The following is a 12,588-nucleotide window of genomic DNA, read 5'->3' as shown; positions in this document are numbered from 1 at the left end:
TGTCCCACACAGAAGGCTGGAATTCTAGATTGCCTCTCACTGGTACGGCCTTTGAAACAGATAAATGACTACAGATGCTTGTTTTCCACATCTTCAGAGTATGTTTTATCCAATCATGAATGCAAAGTTGGGTTTTTGACCAACTTTGCATTCATGAGAGGTAGTGTTAATAAGACATGTTCTTAGCTGTACTTTCTTCTATCTGGATCAAGATTTCTGATCATTTCTAAGTTCGGCAGCCCCAGGCAGAGTGCCAAGTCTTATTCTGCGTCTCTTTTTCTGCCAAATGAATGTGGAGATTTGTGTATTTAGTATATCAAAGGTGGACAGAGGGACTCTTAAAGGTAATGTTTGGAATAGAAACAAAAGACAAAAAAGGTTCATCCTCACCACTTTGGCTGCTCCAAGTAATGAAAGGGTCAGAATATCCCATTGTGTTATGTCTTTCTTTATTTGTCAAATGAGCTTATTATAACTGGCTTTAAAAAAATCGCTGGGATGTTGGTGTGGGCCCACTCTTCTTTGAAAAATAGCTTTAATTCAAACACATCATTCATTTTCAGCATGAATGGCCCGTTTAAGGTCACGTCAAAGCAGCTCGGTCCAGACTTTGACTGACCAAACCTTCATTTTGCTTATTTGCTGCTGTATTTCACATTGGTCTTTCACACAGGGCAGCTAGGTTTGGATAACTTTCCCCCCTTAATTAATCATGATTTCAAAACTTCTGTATTTACTCGCATCATCTTTGTCTAAAATGACAATCTGTATGCTCGAGCTAGCACCACTCCTGTGCCAGAGGCAGTTCCCAGCATTTGGTCTCTGGCACAGGCTCAGGTGCCTGACAGGTGTACCCATCTGTCAGTAGAGAATGGCGGGGGAGGGGCAGCAGCACATTGCATTATTGGTTACTCTGTTGGCCCTCTGCCTCCATCCTTCAAGTATTGACTTTCCTTTGATATGAATCTAATGTCAACAGGTTTTGTCTGAGGGAACATTTGGAATGAACACTCACTGAATTAAGACATGAAACCAGCTCTCCTCTCTGAGTCCCTGAATACTAGCAGTTCTTGGGAAGCCAAACCTCTCTGATGTATGTAGTATATCATGATCCATAAAGATTATATAGACATATTCATTTTCCTTGTTTCAAATAATATGAACCAATAAAAAACAATTAATCAGTCTGATTGATGCTGAGTCTTCCCTCGGACTGGGGTTGTTGAACTTCAGGACACACATGGACACAATAAGTAGGAGGGAAGCTAGACAGGAAGTTGAAACTTATTTTCCATAATAAACCAGAAAGATGTAGGTTAAAAAAAACCCACACGTATAAGATAGAGGGAAACATGATGCATGAGGAAAACGACATGGATTTACAGTAAAGTCAAAACACAGTGAGGACCCAGAGCAACAACACAAGCTGGCATCTGTCTCACTCCATAGATGAAAAGCGCTGTCATGCCGCTTCACATCACTTATGAATTCATCAACAAAGAAGAAAGCATTTGCAGACACTGAGAATAAAAATGCTAACACCACCATCATCCAGCTGCAGACTCCAGGACAATGTGTCTGCAGAGCCCTCATCGCTCCTCTGTTTGTCTGGGCGTCACATCAGGAGGGAGTGATGAGCTATAATCATGTTCTGCTTTGAAGCTTGAGCTGTCTGGCTGAGGAGACTGTAGGCAGAGCTGTGCTCTCTGGGCTGAAAACATTTTTCATTGACAAGGGAAATAAAGCCCCGCAACAGATTTCAGACCTTTCCAGGGTGTACCCTCCTTTCACACTGTGGTAACTGGCATGGGTTCCAACCCCCCTGAATTGGATAAGTATAAGAACATGGATGGATGGATAGAATTCAAAGAAAAAAGAGAAATAGTTTTATCAACAGGTCATGAAAGGAGTTTTGTAAACTGGCTCATTTCTGATTAAAGACTGTGCAAAGAGCAGAGGCTCCATTTAAACTGCCCCAGTTGTATTGGTCTGTGGCTCTTTTCTTATCCCTTTAAAACTGCTCAGAGTGTGCACGCTTCGTTTTGTGTAACTGTTTTTAAATCACTGTAGGAACCACATAAGCTAGTGCAATAATTTTATTTGCATATGAAACAGGAGGAGTTGTACTTACATCTTCCATCAGCTTGTCCTAAGTGACGGTTTCCTTCCACATATAGCTTTGCAAAAATTGCATAAAAAGCACTTCCATCCATCCATCTTCTTCCGCTTTATCCGGGGGGGTCGCGGGGTTAGCAGCCTAAGCAGTGAAGCCAAGACCTCCCTCTACCCAGCCACCTCTTCCAGCTTATCTGGGGAAACACCAAGGCATTCCCAGGCCAGCTGAGAGATATAATCTCTCCAGCGTGTCCTGGGTCTTCCCCGGAGCCTCCGCCTGGGGGAAAATGCCCAGAACACCTGACCTTGCAGCAACAAAAACACAATATTCCAGGAACATGCCTTGCCGATCCGATCAACTGTTTGTAACATTTCCTACATTGGAATAGACGTCAGCGCGAACTATCTCATGTCCGCCATTACCTGCGCGAAACTGGAAGTGACGTCATTTTTGCGGAAAATGTAGTTTTTTGCCTCCAGGGCCTCATTAGTTTAAAAGTTATGTTTGACTTGATGCTTTTCTGTATCGCTTCTGGGATGCCTAGAACTCAAATTGCTCTGCTGGAAAAAAGACATGTTTGCTGGGTATATGTGCTGTTCAGTTGTGCATATTGCAGTTGTGATCAATGACCTTTCACACCGCAGATTTTCCTCAGATAGTTCAGGTTTATTCCCACAGTTGTTGAGTTTTACTGGGAACTTATCTGACCAGCATCATTTTAAACATATAGAATCTTTTTTGACAGCATCAGAGCTCACGGCCGATACACTTGCGTCAGATGTCAACAATCGAATTGCCCCCAAATTTTACAATACTTTTTACAAAAAAAGGTAAATATGAACCTTCTCCCTGTCTCATTAGCTGTCATCCATAGTGATGTTGTTGGTAATGGCAGTTTTACTGATGTTCAACCCAAGACAACTCTGAGTCTGCATGTTTGTGTTAAAGTGTGAACATCAAACTATATGACAGTTTTTAAATTGTGTAAATAGGCCATGTAAAACCAGAGTTAAGATTAAAAACTATGTGCAATTTTTTTTTGCCTGAATTGTTCCTATTGGTGGAAAAATATACCATGCCCACCAATCAAAACATTGCCATTGTTGTTCATCAAGAGACATGTCAAAGCACATATGAAGACTAACCTTCCCCTGCTCATTGGATCTGCTGCAGTCCCTAATGGGGAATTGGTTTGCAGTATGTCCATAAAAAACAAACAGACAACCAAACACATCACATACACACACACGAATAATATAAGCCTGAGAAAACAACCTAGATTTTATCATCAAAAAAGTGCAATCTGCAACGGCAACAACACTCATGGTTTAGTTTTATTAGCTATGATAATAGCAGTAGGTACAAAAGACAGTCTATGTCTCTTTGTCTTCACTGCAGACATTTTATAATGATGATCAAGGAGTTGAAAGTCATTAAAGACAGAATGATCTGAACACAACAAGACAGAGGTTGCCTTCCTCAGCACCTGCCTGTCTTATCAAGAACAACCCCCAAATACTTATAACTGTCCACCAGTTCAATGGCTGCACCATTTACCACTGTTAGCACAGGATGGGGGGATGTCATCCTGAAGTCAATAACCATGTCCTTGGTTTTCAAGGTGTTGATCTTTAAGAAGGACTGATCACACCACGAAACAAACTCATCCACAACAGGCCCATGGGAATCCTCTTCACCATGAAGGAGGCTTACAATGACTGTGTCATCTGCATATTTATTGAAATGCCTGTTGGCCTGTGTACTGCGACACTCATTAGTGTACAAAATATACAGTAGAGGAGAGAGACAACAACCAGTAGAAGAGTGCAGCTGTTTGGAGAAACAGCCGTTTACTCTCACACACTGAGATCTGTCAGTTAAAAAGTCTAAAATCCAACCAACGAGATTAAAATCAAGTTTAAATTGGTTAAGATGTTTATCAACTAAAAGATGTGGCTGGATAGTATTAAAAGCTAAAGAAAAATCAATAAATAAGAGTCGAGCATGAGCTTTGGCGCCATCAAGATGGCGATAAAGGAAGTTCAACAGAGTGACCACTGCATCATCCACACCTCTATGAGGCCTGTATGCAAATTGTAGAGGGTCTATAAGCTTCTCTACTTGCTGCAGGATCTCCTTCCTCACAAGTTTTTCAAAGGACTTCATCACTAAGGATGTTAGAGCGACAGGCCTAAAATCATTTAATGATGTAGGTTTTGTGATCTTAGCAACCAGAGAAATAATTGATTTTTTCCATACCTCCAAGTGATAAAAGAAAAACGTAATAAAAAAAACACTGCATAATTGCTCAGCACATGTTCTAAGCACCTGGCCACATATATTATCCGGACCTGAACTCTTATTAATCTTAGTTTTATTTGGGCTTTTTTTCATTTCTGATCTGATCTCCTTCCTAATTTCTCTGACTTTCAAGATATTCCCTTCAATAAAAGCTTTTTTCCTTTCATGAATCAGCCTCATAAGAGCTTTGGAAGACCATGGTTTGTTATTAGGGAAAAAATGCACAACCTTTGAAGGAATAATCATGTCTTTGCAAAAGGAGATGTAGCTGCAGACAACGTCAGTGAGTTCATTAATGTCTCTACATGATTCTATTAACACTGACCGGTCTATACAGTCAAGGCAGCCCTGCAGGGCTAAAGAGGCGTTCTGACCAGCTGCATATGTGTGTGGTTCAGAAACTGCAATGTTGGCCATCTCAGCCAGTTATAACGGATTAAAGTGGCTGCCTAAATCATCGTAACATCTCTCCCTCTGCTCTAGGGCATCTTCCACAAGCACTGCATCAGCAAGGCCTCCTGCATCGTGCTTGACCCCTTGTATGGACTTTTTTCTCTCCTTCCATGTGGCAGACGCTATCGCAGCATCGGGGCCCAATCCTCCAGACTGCAGATAGCTTTTCCAACAAGCCATCAGACTCTTGAACTCCTTACCTGCTCTCCCACTCCCCCTCACCACACATACCCACACAGACTGTTAACTGACTGTATTACACTCAATACCACTGCATTTATAATGCAGATGCTGCTCTATCGACAATTCTCATTCTTTTTTTTTCTTTTTTCTTTTTTTTTTTGTGTGTCCCGTTTGGATCTTTAGCCATCAGAATTGTTGTCTTAAGGCCAAGAAAGATGCCAAGCGGATTTATTTTACCAAGTGGATCATCATGGCCTTGCCATATTGGTCCATTTGATTGACCTTTATTATAATTATGAATTTATTTTATTTTCAGTTGCTACAAACGGTAAAGACATGACTGTGGGATAGGACAGGGAGAAAGAATGAAAGAAAGAGAGGGAGAGAAAGAAAACCAAAGGGGAGAAGAGACGGTGAGAAGGGGTGAAGAGAGAAAGAAAAACAAACAAAACACCTGGATCACCTGTATGGAGAAAAAAACAGAAGAGAAAGCAAACACAAAAAAAAGAGCAACATATTAAAAACAGCACCATCACAATAAACTAGCTAGCAGTAGATAACAGTAGATACTAAATATTAAACAATATTGTGCAGCACGCAAGATAGACAGCGCACAGTGTGCTTTGAGGCAGCAGCCAAGAAAGGTGTAGTCCGCGTCTGTGAACACCCATGTGTACAACTGTGTCATACCTGTGTGGATCAGCAGGCTTGTATTCCAAAGGTTTCTCCATGTAACGATCTGCTAGGGAGTGTGGGGAGCCATAGCTCCGTCCACCAGGGTATGAAGCAGGTATGGAGGAGATCCAGGCCCCAGATATCCAGAGGCCCCAGAGTACAAGGACCCGAGGAGGACCACCAAAAGGGGGGGAACCGTGCCACCCTCCTGGGAAGAGCTGAGTAGAGCCCCAAATGAGAGATCACCCAGCAGCTACGGAGCAGAGGCCAGAAGGGGTTGCAGTGGCGTGCCCGCGGGCTCTGCTGGCAGCCAGCTGTGCCAGAGAGGACTGAGCTTCAGGCCCAGAGGCCAGAGGCCTGAGGGCACCCCACCCCCCGGAAGGGGCCCAGTAGGGCCACAGGCGCCAGGCCCCACCAATCGGCCACCAGGAGTGATCCGGTACATACATGAGCGCCCAGCCCCAGTTGACAAGGACCAAACCCTTAGTGTTGGGTCTAAACTCAGACCCCGCTGTATCCAGGACTTATTCCCATGAAAGAAAAACAAGGCAACAGTGTTCGATCGATTTCTTGCGCAAGGGAGGCCCTTCCATCTGTGACCAGCACGTCGAAATGACCACACTGGTGGCCCTCCTCTCGCTGCCTTTTATTGACAAACTTCAAACAATAGTTTACAAAACACCTCCCCTTGCAACCCCCTTTGGTTACAAAGACAAGGCACTGTATGTAAATGTATATGTGTGAACTTCTGTAAGAGTGTGTGTGTGTGTGTGTGAGACCTCCTGCTGACCAAAGGGTCGTAAACGCAGGAAGCTTACATCAAAAGAAACAGATCTTTCAGATAGGATGTATCTACAATAAAACCTCCCCCAGCACAGAGTGGCTGGAGAGGTGGTCAGGATCAAAGAGATGGCTTTGATCCTACTGCTTAAACTAAGACTATACAAATTTAAGAAACACAATGGCAACATTCAACAATTAGACTTAACACTTAGTGTCTATATGAATTTAAAATTGAGGGTAGGGCACCAGCGCCAGAGGTGGGTTGGAGTACGCCGACCATCCTCTGGATGCTGTAAAACATGCCCACCCCCAAGGCCCTATATGTATGTGTTATGTGAGAGTGTGAGTAATGTGGGTGTCTAGGTTGCAGAATAAAATTGAGGCACAGGCGGCCAGAAGGGGACAGAGGGGGAGTGCCTCCCCTGCACCCTGGTGACATACCTGCACCCCAAGCCTTGCGTGTGTGGGTGGGTGTGGTAGAGCGGGAATAGGGAGGCAGCTGAGGATGGGGAGGGAAAAAAGGGAGGGGCAAGCGGCCCCTCCCTGGGGCCAGCTCCCCCGCTGACCCCAGTAGGCACCCCCACACTCTGGAACCCACCAGGGCAAGGGGGCCCAGGCCCATCCGGACCGGGGCCCGCAGCAGCATCGCCCAGCCCCACAGAGTCCAGGGCAGCCCACCTGACTCCACCCCAGAGAAAACTACACCCACCCCATCATCCAATCATCTCCCAAACTACACAAGACAATAGACACCCAGGTTGAGTTCATTCTCCACCTTTCCTATATCTCTCCCCCACCTGCAGAGTGAGCTCCTGTAGAGAGGAGACCACCTGCAAAGATATAACAACCTCCCCACCAGTTAGAGAGCCCCCTAGTTGGGCCGATGCACCAGAGGTCCCCTGCACTGGGGCTGAGCCCCCCTGCACCCACCCGCCCACAGCTCCGGCGACACAACAGCCAGGACCCAAGCCGCCAAGGCCCGGCCAGCACCCCAGACCGGGGGCGGAGCACCCCCAGACCCCCAAGCCTCCACGCCCGTCCCGGACCCTCCCAGGGGCAGCCAGGCTACCAGGCCGGTAACCAGTGTCCGCCAGCACAGACCCTGCCCCATCTCCGCTGTACGCAGCCACGTGGAAAACACCATCTAAGAGCCACCAGAGCTTCTAACCAGGTCATGGCCACATCCCCCAGGTTAGTCCCTCCAGGGAAACATCCCTAGGGACTCCCCAGACACCCTAAGGCCGTCCCTACCCCATATCAACCACAATAGCAAAGGCAGGACAAAATCATGACCCCCCCCCCCCCCACCCCCCACTAGGTGATGAAGCAATCAAAGGAGCCCAAAGGGATTGATCAAATGTGATGGCAGAGGCTGTATCAAGACTAACGTGATCTATTAGATGGTTTTTATATTGGTTAGAATTAAGATTATTTTTATTTTTCCAGTTAATGACGACCATTTTTTTGGCAATGCATAGGGCCGTAAAAACAATGTGGGCTATGTTTATTTCTTCAGTGACCTCATTCAAGTTGCCCAGCAAGCATACTAAAGGGGAGGCTGGAATGTTACATTTCAGACACTTTGATAAGTCTTCACATATCTCACACCAAAACTTCTGAACTGGACAGAACCAAAGAGCAGGGGCCCGTTCTTCGTACGTCGCTTACTACATCCAAGATCAAATGACACATCCAGAGACCAAATCATCGAGCTAACCGTGAGCTCGCTAATCCGGTTCCCCGAACACACCTGCTGTTGACGATTAGTACAGCTGGATGAAGTAATGTGAGATCACTGGGTGTCGTAAAAGGGGCTACGCATCGATAGTAGAAACATTGATCGGCAACCCGCTGATTGGTCGGCGAAAATGTCGAAGGAGCGCGTTCGGTATTTTTCGGCAGCAGAGCAAGAACTCTTGAGTGAGGGATTTCAGGAGTTTCAGAGTTTAATCAGAACGCAAGGGAACACTGCAAAGGCTGCAAAAGCAAGGAGAGAGGGCTGGCAGAAAGTTGCTGACAAATTAAACTCGTAAGTAATTTCATATCACACTATATTATCCAATATTATATTACATTATATTATATTATAATATGTTATATTATATCCCCTTTCACATTAGAGCCACAACAGGACCCACTAGAACATGGGAACAAGTAAAAGTGAAATATAAGAATATTCTACAGAATGGTAATATTTATCACTTATATTGCTTTTCGTCTCTTGGAAAGAGACCCTGAAATAATCTGTTTGTTTGTTCATAACAGCAACCAAGAAAAGGGCAGAGCAGAAGAAGACAGGTGGTGGTCCTGCACCCCCTCGTCAACAAGTTGGTTAAGTGAATAATACCCTCACGGGAATATCGATATCTCTCAATGAGCACACTGTCGCGCTGAGCTAAAGGATCCTGTCTATCCCGCAATATACGCTGGATTCTGAGGACTCTCCTTATCAATCTTGCACCTTCTGCAATGGGTTGCTCGCGTATACGGACAGGACATGGCTGCGACAGGCTTCCCAAATCCACCTTCGCTTTTATAGCCGTGGTCTCTCATCTTGATTACACGAAGTAATTTACAATTACTACTCTGAAATATGAATTACATCTGTAATAATCACATACATGTAATAGAATGTTAATAGTACATTTCCCTTTTTTAGGATATGACCTGTATGTATCTGTGTGAAATCAATAAAAGGATCAAGTGCTGCATTATCTTTAGTTACATTGATAATATTTATTTATGGTGAAACAGTGGTGGAATATCGCTGTTGCTTTCGTATAAATGAAGCGGACATACCTGCGTGGCCGCGATCTAATCCTGTTTACATAAAGTAAACCTGCTCCCGAGCAGGTTTATGCTTACGGCTCTGTTGCTACGACAGCAAGTCCCGGATGAGCTTCGGGGAACCGAACGATCCAGGATCACGCGAAATCGTCAACAATCTAATCCAGCTAACCTACTTAGCGAGGTACGAAGAACGGGCCCCTGGGATGTAATTGTCCGGTGTATTTGCTGTGCAGTGTGAGCAGTTGTTGGAAGGTGTATAGCCCATCTTGAACATCCTATGACCAGTATAGTGCACTCCGTGTAATATTTTGTATTGTATTAATTGCAAAATGGGATTTCTGATCCATTGAATGTCACGGCGAGTGAGATAAGCCGTGTAAAAATAATAAATGAGGATCCAATTGCAGGCAGTCGTGAACATGTGAAGGTGGTTTATTGAATAAATGGCAAAGGAAAAATGGCAAACGAAGACAAACTAAACTATACTGGAAAACAGCTAAACTACAGAGCACAAACCTGAATGAGAACAAGCAGAGGAGAATGACGATGGACAGCAGGGAGAACACACGGGTGAGACATGGTGGATACACAGACGGACCAGCAACTACAATGACAGAGGACACGACTTAAATACACACAGAGAAACACAAGGGAATTAAACACAGGTGGTGGACACAGCTGGGAATAATCAACAGTACGAGACAGAGGTAAAACTGAACACACTCACATGAGACGCAGACCTTCACAATAAAACAGGAACAAGAAACCATCACACTAAGACGCAGACTCGACATAGAGACACAGACAGAAAATGACACATGGAACTAAACTAAACCTGCAAAAACATGACAACTCAAAATACTGGGTCAACCTGACCCAGAACCGTGACATTGAAAGGTTTTTAAGCATATCTGAGACCAAAGGATTGGGTCTAAGTTGATTGATAAATCTGCTTCCCATTTTGCAATAGGAAGGGATTTTGATTCATCTATTTTAGAAAGTGTTCTGTATATTTTAGACAATAATTGGGGGGGGGGTTTAGACTAAAAAATTGAACCACACTTGGTGGTGTTTGTAATTCAGCTTCACTGGAATTAAATTTCTTTTTTACTATGGATTTAATTTGTCTATATTCCAAAAGTCGTTTCTTGTTGATCCCATATTGTGTAACTAGTCTGTCAAACGAAATAAAGTCTGTTCCTTCCAATATATGTTCTAGGTATTTAATTCCTTTGCAACTCCAATCTGGAAAGTTTATCATATTATTGTTTTGTAATATGTCCGGATTGTTTCAGATAGGTGTACGTTTGCATGGAATTAATGAAGACTCTGTTATTTTTAGAAACTCCCACCATGCTGTCAGAGAAGAGCTAATATTGATGCTTTTAAAGCATTCATGTCGTTTGATGTTTGAGCTGATAAATGGTAGGTCTCAAATTTCTAGATTATTACATAGTGCCTGTTCTACATCTATCCAAGGTTCATCTAAGAGGGTGTGTTTAAACCATCTAGAGATGAACTGAAGCCTGTTGGCTAAAAAATAGTGATTAAAGTTAGGCAGATCCTCCTTTATCCTTGGTCTTTTGTAGTGATTTTAAGCTGATACGTGGGGGTTTATTTTTCCAAAGGAATTTAGAAATATACGAGTCTAGAGATCTGAATCTTGTGATGGCTTATTTGGGATCATTGAAAATAAATTGTTTATTTTTGGCAAGACCATCATTTTTATAGCGGCGAGCCTTCCCATGAGTGAATCTAGCCAGATCGCCTTCTACTGTCTTTAAAAGTGGGATGTGGTTTAATTTAGTTAATTCTGAAAGTTTAGGAGAGACATTAATGTGGTGTTTCGATAGAAGAACGGAGACGACTTGGTTTATAATGGAACGTGTATTCAGCAGTAGTTAGCCATCCAAAACATATCATAATACACTTCTCTTCTTCTATCCTTCTATCACTCTTAGTCACAGAGCCCCTTACTGGTAACTGAGTACATGTTCATAATCAGTCCCCCTTGTAAGCAACCCTTCACCATCTTAGAAGTGTACACTGTTCCAAAAAATAGTAATGTCAAATTATTTTACTGTGTAGTTTACAGTTGTGTACTGTTTTTCTAGAATATCATTACATTTACATAAGTAGACTGTGATCTGACACGTCAAATGTAAAATAACATAACATCACTGTAAATGTAATAAAACACAATTTACTTGTTTGTTATATATATTTTGTTGTACATATGCATATTTAGATCGTAAAAATACATCCAGGAATGTCTCCCATCATGCCTTGGGACATGTGCTGCTGTTTAGATGTTCTTGTTTTATTGTTTATGGTTACGTTACTTTTAACTGTTATCTTGAATGTTGTGTTTACGCCATGGTGCAGCGTCACTGACAGTTGTTGTTTTGTAGAGAGAGTGCTGTACCATGAGTGACTTCTGTTGTGCTGTTGTTGAACTTTGAGGCACATAGTAGCACCAGCAAGTGTTTAAATGAAGAGCTCCCCCTACCAGCTTGGAGTTAAATAACAAGCTCAATCTCTCTCTGCGAGCTTCCTTGTTAAGATTTCTCTGCATGCCAAAATGTAAAACATTGCACACACAGGGTGGCCTTTTGTTGTGGGCAGTCTGAGGTACACCTGTGCACTACTCATGATGTCAGATCAGCATCCTGATGTGGCACACCTGTGAGGTGGGATGGATTATCTCAATATAGCAGATGTGCCCACTACCACACATTTGGACTGATTTGTGACCACTGTCTGGGAGGGATGGTTATATTGTGTATCTGGAATGAATTTTAGGTCTCTACGTCCATCCCATGGGGAATGGGAGCAAAAACAAAAGTGTTGCGTTTATATTTTTGTTGAGTGTAGTTCAGCTACTCCAGGATCGGGCTCTGATTTGGGCTCAAGCTGTGCTTCACGCCAACCCTGAAATAACGTATTCTGACTTTCTGGATAAGTTCGAAGACGTCTTCGACAGAAAATCCACCACGCTCACTGCCGGCCAGCGCCTGCTCGCGCTCAAACAAGGCAAGCGGAGTGTGGCTGATTTCTCTAGTGACTTCCTCACCTCGGCTGAACAGACAAAGTGGGGGGAGGAGGCTCTTAAGAGTACTTTGCTTTCTAATGTTAACGAAGAAATAAAGAAAGAACTGATGCTTCGTGAACTGCCTTCTTCCCTAGACGCGCTTATGACCCTGTGCGTCCGGTTGGATGATCGCGTGCATGCACACCGGAGTGCACACACACGGACTGGACAGGAATCACTGGAGTATCACGGGGCC

This window comes from Mchenga conophoros, linkage group LG3 (assembly GCF_057382185.1).
Source record: "Mchenga conophoros isolate Kocher_MC1m ecotype Shallow Benthic linkage group LG3, M_conophoros_male_GT1.1, whole genome shotgun sequence".
Taxonomy (NCBI): Eukaryota; Metazoa; Chordata; class Actinopteri; order Cichliformes; family Cichlidae; genus Mchenga; species Mchenga conophoros.
The sequence above is the reverse complement of the archived record's forward strand: the minus strand, read 5'-3'. Positions refer to the sequence as shown.